Raw genomic sequence first — 23,511 nt, forward strand, 5'->3', positions numbered from 1 at the left:
CACCCACTACGTAAATCCTGCACTGCTTCACCCATAATGAAGAGAGCCTCAAAAGTGAATCCACTGACATGAGCGACTTTCTCAAAGGGTGCCTCCAGACTGAGATGTCACAGGATCGAATCCTGGTCGCACCACAGACATTTTCAGTCTGTCTTTAATATAGCCTTCGCCTCTCAATGATGTGAGGAGTTGCTAGGAAAGAGACATGGTTTAGATTCCTCATTAAACAGTAGGTTGCCTTTCTCAGTTGGACAATTGGGATATGTTAGGGACATGAAAGTCACCAAAGTGGCATCCCATCAAAGACCTACATTTGGCCATTGAGCCACATGCAGTTATTCAACTTGTTAACACATGAAGTGGAGAAAATTCAGAAGATGAAGGGAAATTAAAAAATAGCCCAATTGTGCAACAGTTGATCCCCCACTCCTATGATGTTAATGTGGAAGTAGGGCTGTTGTCCTAGTAGTAGTACTAGTAGTAGTAGTAGTAGTAGCTCTATTCATCTGTAGATGTCTTTTTACAAGGATATAGGACATGTCAAAGTATTAACAAGTTTAGATCAATTTAAAATAAGCTAATTTGCAGACACATATACTTACAGACTTGTAGTTAGAGACAGTCTTTAGATTTACTCCTGGTATACAATACTTTCTTTTACAAATAACTTATTAAATAACGTAATGTCACACTGTTCACTCATATCTCACTATCAGTCACTGCACACACTATACACATATTGTTTCATAGCACTTCACTCACTAGACACACACACACACACACACACACACACACACACACACACACACATGCACACACACACTGCTGATCTTTGGGCCATTTTCTGTACCGCAACTTCCCATTTGCTATCCCGAAAAACTGAGTCAACATCCCTCCACAATGAGTGAAATGTTGAGCTCATAAAGTGGAAGAAGTGTTAGTATTGTACTATGCATAACTTGGTAGTAAGTATTCCTAGAGAGGGAAAAAGAGGAAAAAAAACAGAAAGTGAAGGTGTTATGTGGGATGTTCGATGTTTCATAATCATTATTATTATTATTTGTATAACATTTTTTTATCAAACCTCCACTCTGTTTTATCTAAGTAATCCTTCAATGTATAAAATGTATTGCAAAAAAGGGGCTTTTTAGTTGCCTTTTTTAAGAAGTGTATTTTTGCAGTTTCTTTAATCTCTTTTGGTAATTTACTGTACAGATTTATTCCCTGGAAGAAAATGCTGTTTTAAGTTTTATGTTTATTTTTTCTTGATAAATGTAAGTTGAGTCTGTCTCTTGTTGCATGGTCATGGACAGAGCTGTTTGTGCAATAAGTACCAATGTTATTTTTGATGTGTACAACTGACTGGTAAATGTAGTCATATGGAGCAGTTAAAATCCCCAGTGTTTTGAACAGATCTTTACAATGAGCTTGACTAATATCTTTGGTTTTTATTCATATGGCTCTTTTCTGGAGTTTGAAAATTGTGTTCATATTTTGTGTGTTCGTTCCCCAAAGAAGAATGCCATAGCTAAGAATGTAACTAAAAGACACTTCATGTTACACTCTGATGATAGGATTCTACGGGCATAACATGCTGATGACATTCTGTTTGCAAGTACCTTTATGTGTTCACACCGCTTCAACAGAGAATCAATATTCATTCCTAGAAATTTTGCGCTTGTTACACAGTCTATAGAGGTGCCATCTACATTTAATTTAACATGTCATTTTTCCTCTTCAAACTGAAATTCATGGCATTAGTTTTCTTTATGTTCAATGTCACTTTATTGCTTATTGACCAATTCAAACTTCGTAGAAAGTTTGATTTTCTTTCTCGGCAAGAAGTTCTCTTGTTTTCTCAGTTATTGTAATATTGCTGTCATGAGTGAAGAGAATTTTTTCACGATCAGAAACACTACTAGGAAAGTCACTGATGTATATCAGGAACAGTATTTGTCCTAATATGCTACCTTGCAGAACCCCTATATTAATGTATTTTGATTCTGATAAGTGTTTTACTAAATATTTAGATCTATTTGAAGTATGTGTTATCTCTACTCTTTGTACCCTATCTGTTAAGTATGATCAAAACCAGTCATTAGCTACCCCTCTTATTCATAATGCTTTTAATTCATTTAATAGAATCTTGTGGTCGATTGTATCAAACGCCTTAGAAAGATCCACACTCATCTTTATCAAGAGCATCAAGTACAACTTTTGTGAATTCTACTATAGGTGACTCCATATTTTTGCCACTTCAGAAATTAAACTGTGTTTTGCTTAGTCTTTCATAATTTCTTCTATTAGTTTTGAGAATGCTGACAGCAGGGAAATGGGCCACTAATTTTCTATGTCGTCTGCATTACCTTTCTTAAGCAAAAGTACAATTCTTGCCTGTTTTAACTGCCCTGATGTGAAGGATCCATTTATTATATTTGTTAAGCGACCTTGTATAATCCCTATCCATTGTTTCAGTACACACATTGGTACTTCATCTAAACCTACTGACTTATTGAAAAAAGTGTCCATACTACCACTGGAAGAAATATACACAAACAAAATGATTAATTTCTTGATGATATCAAGCCTTGTTAATTCAATATTTTGTATTTCAAAGTGTTTGTTTTCACTTACTGTTCTAAGGTCATGTCTTGATTGGAACTGTGTTTGTTTTTCTGATATAAATGCATGATCCTCCACCCTTTGAAGTAGTACTGCTGTAAGAGTTTGCCTTTTCATACAATGATAATACTAAATGTTGCTTTTCTGTGTCTCTACACCTGTACTCAGTAATACAAACTACTGTGTGGTTCAAAGATTGGAGCTCAACTTCTAATAGTTGTATTTTATTTTTTATTGATTGCATGTTTTGATGGAGGATTGTTAAGTCTGTGAAATGCCCCATGTTACTCTTTCCAATGGTTTGTTTTTCTTTGTGATATCTGGTATATGTGATATTTGAAGTGTTAAAATCTGTCTTGTGAGTGATTGTTTCAGTATTTTTTAAACTGCTGGAGATACTCTTTAGGTAGGGGAAACTGCTGTCTGGATTTATCCTAAAAGGACCTACCTTTCCTACCTATGACAGCAGGTATTTGACCATGTGTGGCCCAAGATCCACCCCCTATACTTTCATGAATCAGCTGTACCAATTTTCCCTTCCCAGTCCTGTTTAGGTGTATGCCATGCCAAGTGAAACTCCATCTGTTGATAGTCCTGACGGGCACCAGAGAAATATGAGCAAAGCTGGCTGTCCTCAGAGCCATCCTTAACCCCACATTCATTCACCTCACAACTCCATAAAGGTGTGGTCGATCATGAGGCCAGAACAGCTCAACAAAGTGTAAGTCGGTGCCATGAGTCAGGGAAGCTATTTTCTCCAGGTCACCACCTATGTCATATGCCCCATCCCTGTCCAAACTCTTTCCCACCTCACCCACTACCATTACATAGTCCTCTTTTGTAAAGTCCTTACATAATGACCCTAAGTCCTCTATCACATGACTTAGCCCTGCATTTGGTTTGAAGATACTGGTGGCCTGGTACCTTGCCCCTAAACTTTCCTTCAACTGAGGGCCTACACCTTGCCCATTGCTACTACCTAGCAGCAGCACTTTCTTCTGCCTAAGACTTCGCACATTCCTAGGTTTTCTTGGCCTCAGTTGATGTGTGCTGCACATTTCCTGCTCCTCGTTCTACCTGAGGCTCTTCTCCACTTAACTCTGGCAGAGGAAGCTATCTGTTTCTGGTGTTGACAGTAAAACTGTCAGATCGCGTTCTCTTTCTTCCTATACTCCTACCAGCTGCCAGTTCCCAACCCCCCTCCTCCCATCTATTTCCCTTGATGCCTTTGAGTTCCTTCTTTGCTTCCTCCAACTGTGCCTGAAGGGCACAGATTTTACTTTCCTGTTCCCCAATCAAAATGTTCCTACTGCATACTCTGAAGTTCCAGGAGAGAGCGTCTTCTGTTCTCCCAACATTGTCCCAGCTGCATTATCCCCAGTGAAAATATTTGTTACAATATTGGCAATAAATCCCTCTACTCACTACCCTATAACAGCTCCCACAATTCTCACTCATGGTCAGTTTCGGAAGAATAATTAAGTTTAAAGAATGTTTAAAATTTGTCAAGGACGCGAGATTGGCAGTGTGTAAACAAAAAACGACTTAGAGGTCTTATATGCGGTGGTTGTTTTTGTACTGATTTAGAGATACAATGACAGAAGAACGAGTTTTGTAATTACTTTGCTTTTAGAGAATTTACGTTATCAGGCGTGTTTGGTCAGGTTTTTAAACGTTTATAACTCGGAAAATTTAGGCCTAGATCGCGTCTGTCTAACTAGTAGCCAGCCGGTGTGGCCGTGCGGTTCTAGGCACTTCAGTCTGGAACCGCGTGACTGCTACGGTCGCAGGTTGGAATCCTGCCTCGGGCATGGATGTGTGTGATGTCCTTAGGTTAATTAGGTTTAAGTAGTTCTAAGTTCTAGGGGACTGACGACCTCAGATGTTAAGTCCCATAGTGCTTAGAGCCATTTGAACCATTTTTTTTCTAACTAGTAAACAATACGAAATGTATTAGTTAAATACGATTTAGAAACGCTTAGTCGTACTTTTATTGTGACAATAGACACTGATGAAACTAGTATCTGCCTTTTTTAAGCGAATTTTGCACTATCAAGAATACGTGAATAGAATTTTTTGTGTTTATGTCACGGAGAATTTCGGGTTATGTCGCGATTATCGGCACTTCAGCTAAAGAAGAAGTTTTTTCAAGAAAACGCTCTGCTGGGACGCTAATATTCAGTTGTATGGCAAGAATGGACACTACAGCAAGCATACAAAACAAATAAAATTTAAATTTGACACTATTACCTCTTAAATAAATTCCTTTAGCAGACAAAGAAAATACATGTGATCTTACTTGGCGGCCTTCTAGGAACTGAATGTCCAAAGTATAATAGGCCATAAATTCAAAAGATCCAAGATGACGCAGTCTCATGTTGGTGTGAGATTCAAAACAATTGAAGATGGTGGACATGTACTGCTTCTGGGACTATGGGCACTGTGTGTCTCAAGGTCATTCCCTCCCCTATCCTGACTGTGTAACAAAGAGTATAGTCTCACTGATACTGCAGCATTCCAATTCAGGAATTCACTTAGAAAGTTTGCTTTTCATATTTGTGATAGAAGGTATTTTTTCCTTCTGTCTGTCGAAACCTGATGGCTTATGATATGTAAACATTTTTCACCCTAGAGGTAGTAACCAGTCTGAATTTGCCAACTGTTTACAGCTGACCTAATTTCAGCGACATAAAAACCAGTAAGTACACATTAACATGATTTTCCAATATAGGCATAAAGCTGTTATTAACTCAGACATGTAAGGACCAGCAGGGCTATTTATGGCAGTCATTGTTGTGATTTCACAGCTCAGTGATGCTATCTGCATGGTTTCCAGTTCTCTTGCCCTAACTTTAAAAGATTGTATAGAATTCTAAGTTTAAAATGGTAGGAAATTAAAGAATGAATATTTTCCTAGAACATTACAGTTCATTTAACTTGAGGTTACATCCACTTTTGCTATGATTAAACAATTGCCACCACTGTTTGGATAATAGAGGAACAATTGTGTTTACCTTTAAACAAACACTGGGAGTAGAATGAAATTGTATGTTCTAACTCACTAGTTTACTCACTAGCTCAATACCGCAACTTCTGAATAATTCAACCGATTTTTTAAAATTCAATCTATTTAAAACATTCCCACCGATTTCTGAGCTTTATCTCGGTACCTCAATTTTTGAATAACTCTATCGATTTTAGCTAATTACCTCATTTTTTTGTTCACCAACCGATTTCTGAGTCCTTTGTTTCATATAAAAGGGGAACATAAGAAAAAAAGTGCACATCAAATTCACCCATTTTTACTACATTCCATAAAAGGTGAATGTAAGAAAATAAATAAAATGAATTCGTTAACGAAGGTAAATTATTCGCTTTCAGTTTGTATTTTCCGAAAATACTTCGAAAGGAAATGTAAATATAATGCCAGTGTCTCTATAACTTTTCCTAGTTTTTTATCCATTTACATAATTAAAATTTTTTAGTAAGTATTCTATGTTGTGCATAGTATATCAGATTCTTATTACCATACATAACAATATAAGCAAGTGTATCATTCGAAAGTTTATCGTTAAAAGTTGCACAAAGTTTCATAGTCGTTTTCTGTGTAGTTATATCATTCTTTCTAAGAGTCACATTGATTACATAAATCGGATAATTGGTTAAATGGATTAATATCGATGTCTGCTTTCAGTAGAGTAATTCGTTTAAAATCGACAAATGCGTCGTATGCTTTGAGAAGATTGTTTGGTGGATTAATATTCCACATTTCCTGTGGAAAATTTCGTTTCTACCGTTTTTCAAATATATATTCTGTAGTTTAACGTAATCGAAAAATTACGAGTCAACTAATTGATTATTGTTATGATCTGTCTGAAATGCAATGAACATGAAATATGGCATATCAAATTCTCTCGAGTTATAGTAATTTATGATATCGAGTTCAAAGCTCTTCTTGCCAGAGAAGCCAGCAAGTTCTTGTTTGAAGTTCATAAAAAGAGATCCGAATTTTCGGATTCTTCAGAATATTTTCTCGTTGTTCAAGCTCGTAATTTGGTTCATATTTAACAATAGGAACACGAATCTCTATAGATTCTACAACAATGTTACCTTCTTCTAGAAGAGTGTCTTTTATTTCAATTCCAGCATTTTTTTGTCAGCCCATCGTAAAATTGCGTCTACAGCAGTCGAACTACACATAAAAATCACAGTTAAATCTCCTTCCCATATAATTTCATTGTAAACTTTAAAAAATCCTCCAAGCATTAACAACAAATAAAGGACTTCATTTCTCTTACTCTTTATTTTTCCAGTGTTAAGAATATGTTCCTCTAAGCTTATGTTGTCAGCAACATATGAAGTCAGATGCAGTGAAATCGATGAGGAAATAAAAGGATGCTCAATTCTAGACAATATATTATTCACCTTCGTTATCATTACAAATTCAAAAAGTTTTGCGACGTAATTATCGATTTACCGCTTGTTTGATTTCCCATCATATGTTGGATAATCCGTTCCACCAGTTCCAATAATACTGTAATTCATGTACAACTGTGTATGATTTGGATAAAGCCACCCATCTCCAACATTTATTTCAATCTCTGTATCCTTATTCAGAACATTTAAATTATTTTTAGTTTTCTCAGTCACAGGGAATGAGTAAAACTGGTAACTCTCGATTTTATTCATGATTTATTAAGGAAAATTTATTAAGACATTTCTAAAACAACAATTACAGTTGAATCATTAAAGTCGATTAAATTAAGTGTTTTCATCAGTTACAGTAATTTCTGAGCCTTAAATAGGATCAAAAGCAGGAATATTTAGAGGATAATGTGGTTCATGAGTTATTGACCCATCAAATTCTGCATTAGGTTTGAATCATGCAATAATATAAGTTTCTCTGTGAAAATTGTCAGTATCCATTACAAACATTCCATCAGTGGGACTGAAATTTATGTTGATTAACTCAAATGGAATAATTTTAGGAACATCCTTAGCCACAGCATTTTATTTAGCCTCAACAACTTGATTACTAAAACCAAGCAAACTTTCAATACTGTCTTTTATGCCCATGTACAATTTTTCATCACTTTTGATAACAATTCTGTTTAGAATTTCATCTGCTTTAAGGTGAATATTGGGCTATTTCAAATGAATAAATTTTTATAAATTTTTCAGACTGTACTGTCCTACAGGAATTTCTATCATTTCTCCATCAGTATATAATTTAATATATCTTGAAGTAATGTTTGTAGTTAAAAAGGTTGCATAAAATACAACTCTTGCAACATTACTGAAGCTGTATCGTATAGGTACAGTTAACCTTTCTTTTTAGAACTGATGACTTACCACTTAATTGAAACAACCAACACATTTACTACTGAAAAAAATATTAATTAATGAGCAAAACTGGTCGGGAGCCAAAAATAAGACTTTCAGAGAAGAAGTCGAAAAACAAACATGGCAAGTTTTTACCAAATTCTGTTCAAAGTGCAATAATTGGATCGAGCAGATGTGGAAAGATTACATTAATGATAGCCAGTTATATTCTAGCTCCTGGTTGGTTGAACTGGAATAAAATTAATCCTCTTTATGTTTATTCAAAAAGTTTAGATCAACCAAAATGTCAAGAATTTTTAAAAAGGTGTGAAAAAATTGGAGTTAAATATAAAGAAAAATAGCTACCTTTGTCGAGAATAACGATGAAATTGTTCCATTGGATCAGTGTCACGACAATTCAATTGTTGTCTTCGATGACTTCATTCTTGAGAACCAAGATATAATTAGAGAATATTTTAATAGAGGTAGACATAAATGAATAGATTGTTTTTACTTAGCTCAAACCTACTCGAAGATACCAAAACAACTAATAAGAGATAACATAAATATTTTAAATATCTTTAGACAAGATGACACAAATTTAAATCATATTTACCATGAGTTCGTTGGAGGGGATTTAAAGTTTGATGATTTTAAAGAAATCTGTAGTAAATGCTGGAATGATGAGTTTGGATTTTTTACGATAGATATGGCTAGAATACCAAACGAAGGTAAGTTCAGAAATAAAATACATTTCTTAACAACATAAACGTACATGTTCAACATAAATGTCCAACATAAGCATAAAACATTAAACCTAAACATAAACATAATTAATGTTTTTCTTCCTTAGTAAATGGTTGCAAAATACGATCTAGAGGTTGTTAAAAAAGCTAAGCGAGAAAGAAAGAAATCTGAAGAACTGAAAGAGCAATTCAAGTTTTGGAAAAAGCAACCAAGAACAGAATATGAAAAATATAAAAAGGAAGATCAACCTCTTATTGATGCTATCAAAAAAGCAACACAAGAGGTCGAAGAATTAGGAGAAAACATTCTGAATGTAATTGAAGAAAATATAGAAGATTTTGGAGTTTTATCACTAATTAGACAATTACACGATTGGTCTGATGATGACATTCCTGCGAAGTATGACTACACTTTAAGTGAATCGGAAATTCAGGATGTATTGAATAAATACCAAGAAGAGAAACAATCTCAGACACAGTCCAGCAGTCATCAAAATGAAGCTAAAAAGATAAATGTTAGTGAAAGAATGTTATAGTATATTAATCATAATGAGGATAAAGTTTTTGGATTGAAAGCCAGTGACATGTTTAAATATGTTGGTAATTAACGAGTTGAGTTCAATGGGGATAAATTAAAAATTGGTGAAAAGACATATGAAGGAACTGCTGGATTAATGAGTCTTTTAACTGAAAAACAGATTACTGTGGATAATATGGGTGAAATGTACGATGGTGTAGATTTATCAAAATATGCAGATATATTATACAACTCAGGAGCATTGTATTCTGATAATAATCTGATTAATATAAGATCAAGTAGAGGTAATAAATATAAACGTTTGATGAAACCAACTCATAATAACTATTTTCCAAACTTAAGAAGACCAACTATAGTTCTTCAGATTTTAGCTCCCCTGATCGCAGCTCTGATGCTGAGAAGAAAGGTACAGGTTTAATTAAAAGGAATAAAGAAAAACCAGTTGAATATGTTTGCATGAATGATGTTCGGCAATTAATTGATAGATTAGCAGTAATCCATGGTGAAGAACAAGTGCAGAAGAAAAAATTTCACAATGAAAAAGCATAGCACAGATGTTAACAAATCAATATAGTAATTTCATAATAGACAATCTAAAAGGAATTCCATATCTGATTAGATTTTTGAATAACTTACCACACACGTTCTGGAAAAATGTTAAATATGGCAAGAGCCTAGTGTACACTCTGTTCAAAAAATTACCATTCGAAATGCATCTTCCATGCGACTCATACTGTGGTCCAGGAACTAAACTGGATGAGCGACTAGCACATGGTGATCCAGGATTAAATCCACTAGACGAGGCTTACAAAAAATGTGACATTGTATATCGTGATCATAAAGATTTAGAATCTAGACACCAAGCTGATAAAGAACTTCAGTTAGCTGCAAAAGAAAGAATGTATACAAGTGATGCTTCATTAGGGGTTAAAGTTGCAGCAACTGCAATTCGAGGAATAATGTACACGAAAATTAGGAATGGGACTCGAGTTTGACGAAAATGGTTGGAGTTTATAAGAATCTTTATAAATTTTTAATTTATATAAATGAATAACTTTACGATCGATTGTACTTTGGTACCTAGTTGCAAGACTAAACCAAAATCAATTAAATTGAAGTTGAATAATGAACGAATAAATGCAATTGAACCATTTTTGACTGATGTTCAAAAGCAAAAGAAAGAATAGAAATCTGAACGCAGTCCAGAGACAGCTTCAACTGTTGTTGGTGGAAATTTACTTGTTACATTAGCTATTCCTGTTGAGAAAAAGATTATTGAATATCTAACAAAAAAGAAGGAAGGAAAAGGACTAACACAACACGAAGGTGGATTTCTATCATTACTTTCGGCTGCATTACCACATCTAGCAACTATTGTTTCATTTGCTGGCGGATCTGCAGCAATCGCAAATGCAGTTATAAACAAGAAGAAACCTGATAAAGAAGTATAAGAACAGAAAAGAGCAATGGAGAAGAAAGCTGGAACTGGACTGATGAAAAAGCAAAAAAAAAAAAAAAATTCGAAGAGCTGATCGAAAAATTTAACAACCCTTTATCTAATAGCGACATAGAAAAAATTGCTAAACAATTGAAAATTAAACTCTTTCGTGATGTATATATGTTTGATGAATAAACAAGTCACCCAAGAGTTATGAATGTGGAATAGTTAATTTAGATACATCTGATCATCCTGGTACTCATTGGATTCGTAAGTATAAAGCGAAAAATTTTGAATTTGTTTTTGATTCATTTGGTGGTAATATACCAAAACAGCTAGTTAACTATTTGGGAAAAAATGAACTTACGACAATACTGAGTGAATACAAAATTTTGATGAAGTACTATATGGCCATTTGTGTCTGTTTTTTTTAACAGTGGTCTGCTAATATTAATTTTAATCATATTTTCGATTTAATAAACGGACATTTTTGGAAATAAAATAGCTTTAACTAAACAAACTGAAGGTCTTAGTGCACTTGCGTTCGATCTAAAAAAAACCAAAAACGAAATTGAAGAAAATATTATCAAGCAATTTCAATCATTAATAGACCCCTAAGATAGCCAATGCACTTAAACAATTTCAGAAAGAATTTAATGCATTTTTAAAGTAACTAGAGATTATATTGGCTTTAAGGGCAAAAGATTTGAAACTGTAAATGACCCAGTTGATGAAAAGGATGCAGTGAACAGACATAATTTCGATAATGAGTTATCAAATGTTGTTAAAAAACCCGAATACGCAAGAATTCTAACACAGTTCAATAACTATGTCACCACTACACAGTTGAATGAAAAAATTAATGATTCATAAAGATAACTACAACACTTTAAAGAATTTCTTTTCAAAAAAGGAAGTAAAAAAGCTTTTTCGGATTATTTCTCAAAAACAGATTTAGCGCTATTTTCATATGGTTTAAGTAATCTTAAAAATAAATTATGTGATAAACAAATCACTGATTTTCCTTTTATGACTGGAGGCAAACAAAAAGTTCATTACTTCGAGTACAGGTTCATTTATAAAAAGGTTATGGTTATTGGTCAAAATATAAATAAAGAATTAACATTTAATGATTTCAATAAATTTGTAAGTGTTTATGATAACCTTAAGACATAACTTCTTCTAATCAGTCAATAATAGTAAGTAAGTCAAGTTTTCTGACTAACATTGAAAGATTCTGTTAAAACTTGCATGGGGGCTTAATTAAATATAAGATTGAAAATGTTTTTAATTTTTGTAGCTGTTTGTCCGATTACGCTGTGTCTCGTAAACGGTTGGCCCTGACTAGTATTATTACGCTATCTGACTGCAACAAACAATGTACGAAAATTTTCGTGAACACAGTTAATTAATTAAGTCCCCAGCAACTATAAAATCTACGAAACCAATAAGCAGAAAAGTAACTGTTCTGTATGTGGGAGTGTGACTCAACGTACGCATCTGGCACGGTTCTTCTTCAATAACACAAGAATTTTGATACCAATTATACTGACGTGACAAAAGAAATTTAGAAAAACTATAATTACGCAAGAAAACCAGAATACACTCTAATACAAGAACACAAGCCAGATGCTTTGTTGACTGAACCTGTAGTGACGCATTATTTCAGACACACAATTAATAAAAGAACATTGTAGTTTTTACCTTCATATATATTGACGAAATGCACTCATTACAATAACATCTGCTAACTCTTCCATCAAATAACTGCATAAAACATGGAACAACACTCTTTACTACCACATCTCACTCCGACTTCACGACAAGCAGTGCCCACTAGCACATCTCGGTACGAACTCTTAACACACACTGTCCTCTACGAGCTCTCTACTAGCACTGACTGCTATGAACTCTCAACAAGCACTGACTTCCACGAACTCTCAACAAGCACTGACTTCAACGAGCTCTCTCTAAGCACTGACTGCTACGAACTCCCAACAAGCACTGTGGAGGCGGCTCAATAGTACTCTTTGGCGCACTGGCACAGTGTAGCCACCTTTCATATGCCCCTCCTCCACAGGCCAGAATTTGATGGTATTTTTGCCAGCATTGGTGGTGAAAATACCACCAAATTCGTCCACAAAAATACAGACAAAAATAGATAATATAATACTTAAATATCACATAATTAGTTAAAATTTTGGCTTTGCACTGACCTTTCACTAACCTAACATATGAAATACAGTAAGTAATACAACTTCTCTTCATGCATGTGGCTCTACATAATAGTTTACACAATATACAAAAAATCAGTTTATACAAATGTTCACATAAAATGCTTTCAATGATTAGTTTATACAAACAAAAAAAAAGACACTAACAGGTGACATCTTTTCAGTAGAAGCAGTTCATCAGTTGCACCCAGTAAAGTTTAGCAGGTACACCCAGCAACAAGTCACATTAGTTCAGTAGAAGCAATCCATCAGAGGTACCCAGCAATGTTGAGCAGGTGCAGACACCAACAAGTGACATCATTTCAGTAGAAGCAGTCCATCAGAGGCACCCAGCAATGTTGAGTAGGTGCAGACAGCAACAAGTGACTTCATTTCAGTAAAAACAGTTCATCAGTTGCACCCAGCAATGTTGAGCAGGTGCAAACAGCAACAAGTGACTTCATTTCAGTAGAAACAGTTCATCAGTTGCACCCAGCAATGTTGAGTGCAGGTGCAGACACCAACAAGTGACACCATTTCAGTAGGAGTAGTCCATCAGTTGCACCCAGCAATGTTGAGCAGGTGCAGACAGCAACAAGTGACATTATTTCAGTAGAAGCAGTCCATCAGAGGCACCCAGCAATGTTGAGTAGATGCAGACAGCAAAAAGTCACCTCTCTCAGCAGAAGCAGTTCGATAAAATTCACTAGCACTGATCACACTGTTCATCAGAGTTTATGAGCAGAAATTAAACATGTCCTGCTGGCACCAATCATGTAAAAAAGGTACAAGTAACAGTCCATAATTTTTTTTACAATCACTGATCACACAGTTCATCAGCAGAAATTAAACACGACCAAATGTCACACATCATGTTGAAAAGTGCAGGTAACAGTTCAGAATATCTATCTTCACTAATCAGACAGTCCAGGCATGAACAATAGTTTGAATACACATACAGTGCTTTTACAGTAACATACAAATCATAACAAACACACAAATGATATCAGATAATTGTCCTATTAACTATTACAATACACAAATACCAGTAAACCTATAATATTCATGGATGTCAGTGCAAGCCACTACAAACAATAAAATAATATTTAGGAGATAGGTGGGTAGGATTAGTAAAGGAAAACACACAGAACACACTCACTCATCCTTCATCCACATTTTAAGTACTACTGTGTAATTGAATAGTGTTAATTGTGTAAATGTAATTCTGTCAAAATCTGATGTTCATCATGTGTATCAACTAGTAGTGGCAGCAATGTATAACAGTCAATAATAGTTAAGTCAACGTCATAGTCATCATGTCAAGACGAATGTTTGCCAAGCCAGATCAAAATGTACTGTTGTTGAACAACTGTCAGTGAGCCAAGATATGCAATTACTTCCTTTTTCCAAAAAAAAGTATATACTGCTTAGTTATTTAACAAAGTGTGTGTATAGACTATCTTCCTTCTATTTTAGTGTTCTAGTCTGCTATCTTCATCCTCCTTGTTCCATAAGACCAACAAAAAAAATATGCTCCTCACTTACTTTACCTCTTATACACCAAAACTCCAATAATCATCAGCATCACATAATCTCAATACGTCACTAATACTTCTTCAATACGTCGATACATATAACTCTTATCATCAATATCATTTACCTTACCTCTTGTCCACAAAAACTCCAATAATCATCAACTTCATATACTCTCAATACCTCAATAATACGTCGATAAATGTGAACCTTATTGCCAATATCATCTCACTTCCAACACAACTCTTTCCTCTAGTCAGTCTCCTCAAACAAGTACAGATAAAATCCTAATGCAAACCTCATCTTCCCATACAATCCGAAGACACAGTGTCCACACACAACCTCTGTGTAATCCATCTGACCCAAATTTTCTACTCATTATAAATTATAAGATACATTTTGGTTCCTTGTCCATCATTAAATAAAAGAAATGCATACCTGACCTCTAACAGACTTAGTTCGAATAACTCTCAGTAATTAAGTACGATTACGGAGTGTGAATGATCATAATGTTTCACAGTGTGTACACCACTTCAAGAATTATGGCAAACAGAAGCAAACATGTGGAGTATTTTTTGTGTCAAGTGTCACTTCCTATTTCAATTGCTCACGAAAAATGCAGTGTAATAATTGTTAATGGTCTAAACCTAGTTTCGGTCTGTCATGTCGTTAGCCTCCTTCCTATTAGCATAAATTTATACAGCTTCCATAAAACCTCAGCTCATGTGACTTCTATGACTTTCTTGTACTAATGTCGTTCGTCGAATTATAGCAGTTAATTTTCTTATCTTAAAAATATAAGGCACTGAGCGTAAGCAAAACAAGCAATAGCGAGTAAATATACCAGTAGAGAACAGAATGTCAACAAGTGGATGCAGCACAATTCCTACAACGAGGCTCTGCCAAGCGAACAATCTATAATTAATACAGTAGTGTGACCTAAACTCTATGTTTATACACAGTATATCAGCATTTCTATACACCAAATTAAAGAGCAGTTATGGCAACAAAACAGAAATGTGTAAATATGTAATCCATACAAAAAGCAGCAAACATATATCTTACGTAATAAACAAGTCATTAGCATCATATCAGCATAAGCAAATAAATGTTCATATGTCATCTTAGCAAGTAAACATGGAGGCGCAAGCAGATAAATCACAAAGTATAACTTACATACCTAACCACATCAGCACAATAAATCAGGTGACAATTATAATTTAAATAAATAAGCACAGCAGGCACATAATTAAAAAAAATATGACATCAGTGAAAAAGCAGTGCAGCTAAGCGATGCATAATATATACAAATAACAATCCTGTTCATTAATAAAACATTGACAAAAATCAGCAAATGTACGCAAGCACGTCGCTTCACACGTAAATTCATAGAACATGAAATTAGCACAAAGTATGAATCACGTAATCGCCAGCAGCAAATTACGTCTAAAGTACGTACCTAAGTGGAAATATGTTACCTGAAAAATAAACTCAATTAATAGTTACCTTTTTTAGTTTATTAGTTTCTTCTTCGAAATTACATTCTTCCTGAAAATTTCTCGATAGCAAGTCGTCTTAACATCGGACACGCACAGAATTTACCTGAAGTTCTTAAATATTTTATAGAACCGTATCCTGAAAAACACTGAATGTTAATAGCATAATTCATCAAGTCACTATAGCTTTATACTGAATTTAGTCGGAGAAATTAGACTGTGTATTTGTTTATGGCTGTCAGTGCATTCGCACTGAGCGCTCGATCAGCTGTAGGCGCGTGACGTAGGAAGCAATTGTTTTCGGTCAACGACTGCCTTGTGCGGCGCGCAGACTTGACTGTTGCTTTGAGTATGTGCCGCCGCCAAAACACAGCGCGGTATCCTTGTACTCTCCGCATGTTTACATGTAGCTGTTAGTTTCTCACAAGTATGTCATTCTACAAAAATTTTGGAAACTGCCAACCTCACGTTTTGTGGTAGGAACAGCATAATCACGAATAGCGTCTAATTTTTTTTTTTTTTGATCAGGAAGAATACCTTCTGTAGAAATAATGTGACCGAGAAATTTCACCTGAGAACGACCAAATTCAGATTTTTCTAAGTTCACTGTAATGCCAACTTTTGCAAAAATACGTAATAATGAATCCAAAATTTTGTTGTGCTCACTCCAAGAACGCTCAGCAACAAGAATATCGTCAACATATGAAGCAACATTGTCACGAAGATAAACAGGTAAAATTTCGTTTAAACTAGGAATGAATGCTGCTGAAGGTAAAGTCCAAACAGTAATTTTCGAAATCTCTTTAGGGTAAAATCGTCATATCAGGTTATTGTTTACTTACTCTCTAGATAGATTGATAGTCGAAGAGTTGGTTTGACAGATGCAAAGAATAGTAAAAGAGTAGGCAGCGGTACAGAAAACTAAAAGGGAAATAGCACCACTACAGCTCGGGGCCCTATGCTCGCTACGGCACATATTCACTTAGTGTAGTGAATCCCCTGAGGACATTAATAAGTTGCACATAATTTCTAGTTTGTGACTTTGTGGCACATCTGGCGGAAGTGCGTACGTAAATTGATCTAGCCATGAACATGGATGTATGTCATCCTTAGAATTACGAAAGATCTTAAATTTCCGAACAGTCAAAAAGTGTTTATAGTCAAAGTTTTCGCCTCGTGGCGACAAAGACCTACCGCGTCTGTCCCAGTCCGAACGTCGATTATTGTAAAGTTCGCGCGCCTGGCGCTCTCTTGTTGCATCCCGTAAATGAAACAAATTACTTTCTTTACACCCTACTGCTAAACTAACACTTGTCAATTTATCTGAGATCATCTCAACTCTTTCCGATGAGTCACTTAATTGTTCTTTCTGTTTATTTACGTCTTCTGTAAATGTCGCGACTCGGGTTTCGGTGTTGTCACATTTAGTAGTTAACTGTTCACACTGTTGCGTTAAGTTATTTATTCTGTCATTTGGTACGAATTCCTCGATTCTTTCAATTATTTCTTCCTTATCGTGTGCACATTGTAAATTTAACTCTGCAAATTTTTGTACTATCACGCGATCTTTTTCTTCCTGTTCCCTGCCCTGTTCCTCTTGTCTGATTTCTGTTGAAATTAAATTATTATTGTGAGCATTCAAAATCGGTTGTACTTCTCTAATTTCTTTCTTTGATTCATCTTTCATGTTTTTGAAACATGTCCCTGTTCGTGAGCCTAACTGTGTTTCCATTGTCTCCATCTCGGTTTTACTTGTTCCTATTTGTGAGCCTAACCGTATTGTCCAAGTTTCCATCTTCGAGTTAATTCTTTCTAAACCTGTTTTAATTGTTCCTATCTCTGTTTTTAATTCAGATTGAAAATTTAATATTACACTCATCAACTGCTCCATGGTAACTGTTTCAAAATTATTTTCGCCCCTAACATTTCCCGCAAAACCAGTTTCCTCCGTCATAGCTGTAAAGCTATCTGTGTTCGATACAATTTCAGAATCTTCTATCGTTAATCTCGGATTCTGCGAATTTTCTGATTGAGAAAAATTTTGAAATGGTTCCGGACTGTCTTCCCGACTTATTACATTGTTTTCCACTTCATTATTCATCGCACTGTTTTCCTGTGTTGGCGAGTTCGCCATGTCAACAATTTCGTTATTCTCACTATTCATCATTTTTGCCTTTTTCATTGATCGCGTAATCATTTGCAAAACATACAAAAAATTCGTCACTGTACGAAAATTACACACGGTGACTCTTTATCTCAACAATACCATTCAAATGCAATGACTCCCTCAAACACGATCAATCGAACAATTGAAATAATTGCACTAAATTGTCAAACCCATTGACAAGACAACAAATTTAATTCTGAGAAAAAATACCATTAGAAGAATGACAATTACCAAATCTACACATGCAAAATAGACTACAATTACTAACTACAAATTACTACAACAGTACTACCATCTACTATTTTTACAATCAGAAGAATCCAAGGGACGATCCTGGCAGGGTCGCCACGTGCATGGGGGCTTAATTAAATATAAGATTGAAAATGTTTTTAATTTTTGTAGCTGTTTGTCCGATTACGCTGTGTCTCGTAAACGGTTGGCCCTGACTAGTATTATTACGCTATCTGACTGCAACAAACAATGTACGAAAATTTTCGTGAACACAGTTAATTAATTAAGTCCCCAGCAACTATAAAATCTACGAAACCAATAAGCAGAAAAGTAACTGTTCTGTATGTGGGAGTGTGACTCAACGTACGCATCTGGCACGGTTCTTCTTCAATAACACAAGAATTTTGATACCAATTATACTGACGTGACAAAAGAAATTTAGAAAATCTATAATTACGCAAGAAAACCAGAATACACTCTAATACAAGAACACAAGCCAGATGCTTTGTTGACTGAACCTGTAGTGACGCATTATTTCAGACACACAATTAATAAAAGAACATTGTAGTTTTTACCTTCATATATATTGACGAAATGCACTCATTACAATAACATCTGCTATCTCTTCCATCAAATAACTGCATAAAACATGGAACAACACTCTTTACTACCACATCTCACTCCGACTTCACGAGAAGCAGTGCCCACTAGCACATCTCGGTACGAACTCTTAACACACACTGTCCTCTACGAGCTCTCTACTAGCACTGACTGCTATGAACTCTCAACAAGCACTGACTTCCACGAACTCTCAACAAGCACTGACTTCAACGAGCTCTCTCTAAGCACTGACTGCTACGAACTCCCAACAAGCACTGTGGAGGCGGCTCAATAGTACTCTTTGGCGCACTGGCACAGTGTAGCCACCTTTCAAACTGTTCCGTTTAATGTCAAGTTAATTATATTTTGTGAAATAATTTAAGCATTATTAAATATTTATTCCATATAAATGAACAATCACACATCGCATTTAGTCCTTAAGGATGATTATATTTATTGCTTCATGTCTAAAAAATTTACTGAGACACATAATCCACACAGAGTAACTACAAAAAATGGAAGAGAAAGAATTGAAGTACTATGCACAGTATGTAAAACTAAAAAGAGTAAATTCCTTAAAAATTTTTGTAAGTGGTGACAGTCTGAATAATATTCATGAAGAAATAATTAATGAATTACATAAACCAATAAGAAATTTTTTTATAAGAAGACAGGTTGTCTCTCTTGCTATTGATGATTTATGGCAAGCTGATCTACTTGAAATGGACTCCGGTAATTTGAATGGAATTTCAAAAATAAACAAAGAATATAAATATTTATTGATTGTTATTGATGTCTTTTCGAAATTTTCTTGGGCTATCCCAGTAAAAGATAAAAGGTAAAAATGTAACTGACGCTTTTCAAAAAATATTTACAGACAGACACCCAAGAAATTTGCAGACGGATAAGGGCAAAGAATTCTACAACAAAGAATTTCAAGAACTGATAAAGAAATACAGTATGAATCATTATTCAACTTTTACAGAATCAAAAGCATCTGTTGTTGAAAGATTCAACAGAACATTGAAAGATAAGATGTGGAAGAAATTTGACATACAAGGAGTTTATAAATGGGTTGACTTAGTTTCAAAATTAGTTGATGAATTAAATAACACAAAACATGCAACTATAAAAATGAATCCTACAGAAGTTAGTGAGAAATATTTGAAAATAGGCACCATAGTATCTAATGAAAAAGCTAAATTTAAAAAAGGTGATAAAGTGAGAATTAGTGAACTTAAAGGTCTTTTCGAAAAAGGATATGCTGCCAACTGGTCAACAGAAATTTTTGAAATTCAAGATGTGATTCATTCTAATCCAATCATGTATAAGTTGAAGGCTCTAGATGGCGAAGTAGTGAAAGGAAATTTTTATGAACAAGAACTGCAGATGACAAAATATCCATATGTGTATCTCTTTGAAAAGGTTTTGAGAAAGAAAGGCAATAAAGTTTATGTTACATTGTTGAGTGTTGATAATTCGCACAACAGCTGGGTAAATAAACATAAAGAAGTGTAAATGATTGACTTACATGTCGAATTTTTCATGCATTCCATTGAATCAGTAATCTACTCTTCTTGTAGTTAATCAACCAAAAGATAAAAATAATTTTGATGGCAAACATTGGCTAAGTTTTCTGTCATCTTTGGTTTAAATTGTTTGAATTTAGGTTGTAATTCAGTCTTAACAGTTCCTCACAATTAGGATGTCGATCTTAATTCTATATAGCCTTTTCTGTAAGTTTTTCTTCTGAGTTCTAATCATGTAATAATCATATTTACATTCATCATCAAATAATTTTGAAAGAACGAATGTTGTTGTTAAATTTTCATTAACTATTTGAGGAACAACATGAAGTAATAAACTAGTTATTTCTTCATTTCTTTCATGTTAAATTTCTAGAATTCTATCATTTATTTAATCAGATTTTTTTATATAGTGATCCTTAATTTAATTCAGTTCTTTCAAGTGATTTATTTGACTTTTATAAACCTGCTTTACATCAATCATTGTCTTAAATTCACCATGTTTTCGAATAACTGGTAAAACTTCTTCATAAACCCAGTCTTGAAAATCTTCTGCAAAAGGCATTTGGGATTTCATAACTAAAGAATAAAGACCAAGTTCACTGGTAAATTTTGTTGAATTTTGTATATATTTAGGTAGTACCATTTTAGGACTACGACAATTTTCAAACGATTTACAATATTTTTGTTTAACAAACTCTTGAGCTGCTTTCCTAGGTCGAACATATCCTAAAAGATCAACAACATTGTTTTTTCATCAACAATTAAAAACTTTGCTTATTGTTGTATGTAAGCTTGTTGTTGAATAGATCTACAATCGACTCCATTTAAGAGAAACATTTTTACTAGTTTTGTAAAAAAATAACAGTAGCTCAAATTTGTAGTTTGTTATTCACCATATTTTCTTTCATCAGTAACCCATCTTTTAAATTATTTTTGCAACTGGTAATTTTGAACTCGTAACTAAATCATAAAGACTAGATTCTTTGATAATTTTATTGATTTTTGAATATATTTAGGTAGTCTCATTTCAGGACTATCAGGTTTTTTGTATTTCAGTTTATCTTCTTCAACAATACGTTTTCTAAAGGTATCGTTTATTTTCATTTTTTAGTTATCTAATAAAAATTATTTCTGATAAATGGCGAGCCTCAACAATCTGGGAGTCTGCAAGCTGGAAATTAGAGCAAAAGAAAATAGAAATTGTTTGTGATTATGTATCAATACATTATGAATTATTTGAAGATTTTTTGAGAAAATTTCAAGACAAATTACATTCTAATATTATATCATGCTGTGAAAAAGTGACTGAAAATTGTATCAGAGAATTCCAAGATAGATTAGATTGGAATGGTATATCATGTAATTCAATATTGTCTGAAGGATTCATTAGAGGTTTCAAGATAAAGTGAATTGGGGGGGTGGGGGGGTATATCATATTACCATGTATCGTCTGGTAACTTTATAAGAGAATTTCAAGACAAATTAGACTAAACTTCAATATCATAATTTCAAAAATTATCTGATGATTTTATAAGAGAATTTCAGAATAAGGGTAATTTGGAAAATATGTCAACTTCGCAAAAGTTATTTGAAAATTTCATTAGAGAATTGCAGACAAATTAGACTGGAATGAAATATCAATTGAGCAAGAGTTATCTGAAAATTTCACTATAGAATTTAAAGATAAAATTAATTGGGATTACATTTTAAAATATCAATATGTATCAGATTCACTCTTACAAAAAATATTTCATCCTTATAAACTAATTGGACAACCCAAAGATATTGAATGTTCTATATTCCTAAGTGATGAAAATCGTCAATTTGTAAAAACAAAGTGTAATCATATTTTTCACAAATAGTGTACTGATGAATGGTAAAGGAAAGAAATAATTGCCCATTGTGTAGAGTGATGTTAAAACCCAAATTGATTGAGAGTATAACGATGATTAGAGTTGAATTGTAAATGAAAATAACTTTATTGATATAGAGCAGTTATATTATTTTAACTCTATATAAATGAAGATACTTCTTCTATTGCTGTTTGTGAAAATAGTAGTAGCAGCGCCAGCTGAAGTAATGGCAGCTGAAGGAACCTTTCTTGCTGCACCAGCCTTAGGGCTGCATCCTGATCAAAAGAATAAAGCAGCTAAATATTTAATTGATTTTGGTAACTTAGATATTCCATCAACAACTGAAATAACCCAAGTGAGTGATGAATTATTAAAAGAATCGTTAATGTTATTTCAACACAATCTTGAGGTTACTGGCGAATTAAGTGAAGAAATTTTACGTTTTATGAACAGACCTAGATGTTGTGTAAAAGGTTCATTCCACAGTTATAGAACTAGTATGTATAAATGGAATAAAAAGAGTATAAAATGGAATTATAAAGGAGAAAATAAAAAATATTGGAATTAACACATGCAGCTTTTAGTTTATGGCAGAAATATAGCAGTATTCAGTTTATTCATGATATCAACAATCCTGATTTTTTATTACAGGTAAAAATGAATACATTTACATGAACTTACTGGTCAATGATGTCCAAAGGAGTTAGATGGAAAAGGAAATGTGTCAGCTCATGCTTTTTTTCCAAATATGAATAATTATCCAGTAGCAATACATATGGATACAGAAAAAACTGGTACTTGGAAATTGATAAAAAAAAACACCAAAATATCAAACATATCTATTTGAAGTTCTGGTTCATGAAATCGGCCATGCATTAGGTTTAGAGCACACATATGTTTTTGGATCAATTATATATTCTTCTTACAATGGATCGTTTTTAGATTTATCTCAAGATGACATTGATGCTATTCAAAGTTTATACCATAAAATATCAGTGAAACCATCAATACCAAAAGTAACACTACCAACTGCTCCTTCTAAACCAAGGGAAACAGTTAAATCATTATGTGAAATTGGTAAGTATGACCATCCTGAAAGACTGAATGTGAGACATGATCACTTATTATGTGTGAATGGGGATTTATACATGTTTTATCAAAAGTGGATATGGATAAATGAAAAAGGACAACTGATCAGAAACTGGTTACCATTCTTACCACAA

This window comes from Schistocerca piceifrons, chromosome 2, assembly GCF_021461385.2.
Source record: "Schistocerca piceifrons isolate TAMUIC-IGC-003096 chromosome 2, iqSchPice1.1, whole genome shotgun sequence".
NCBI lineage: Eukaryota > Metazoa > Arthropoda > Insecta > Orthoptera > Acrididae > Schistocerca > Schistocerca piceifrons.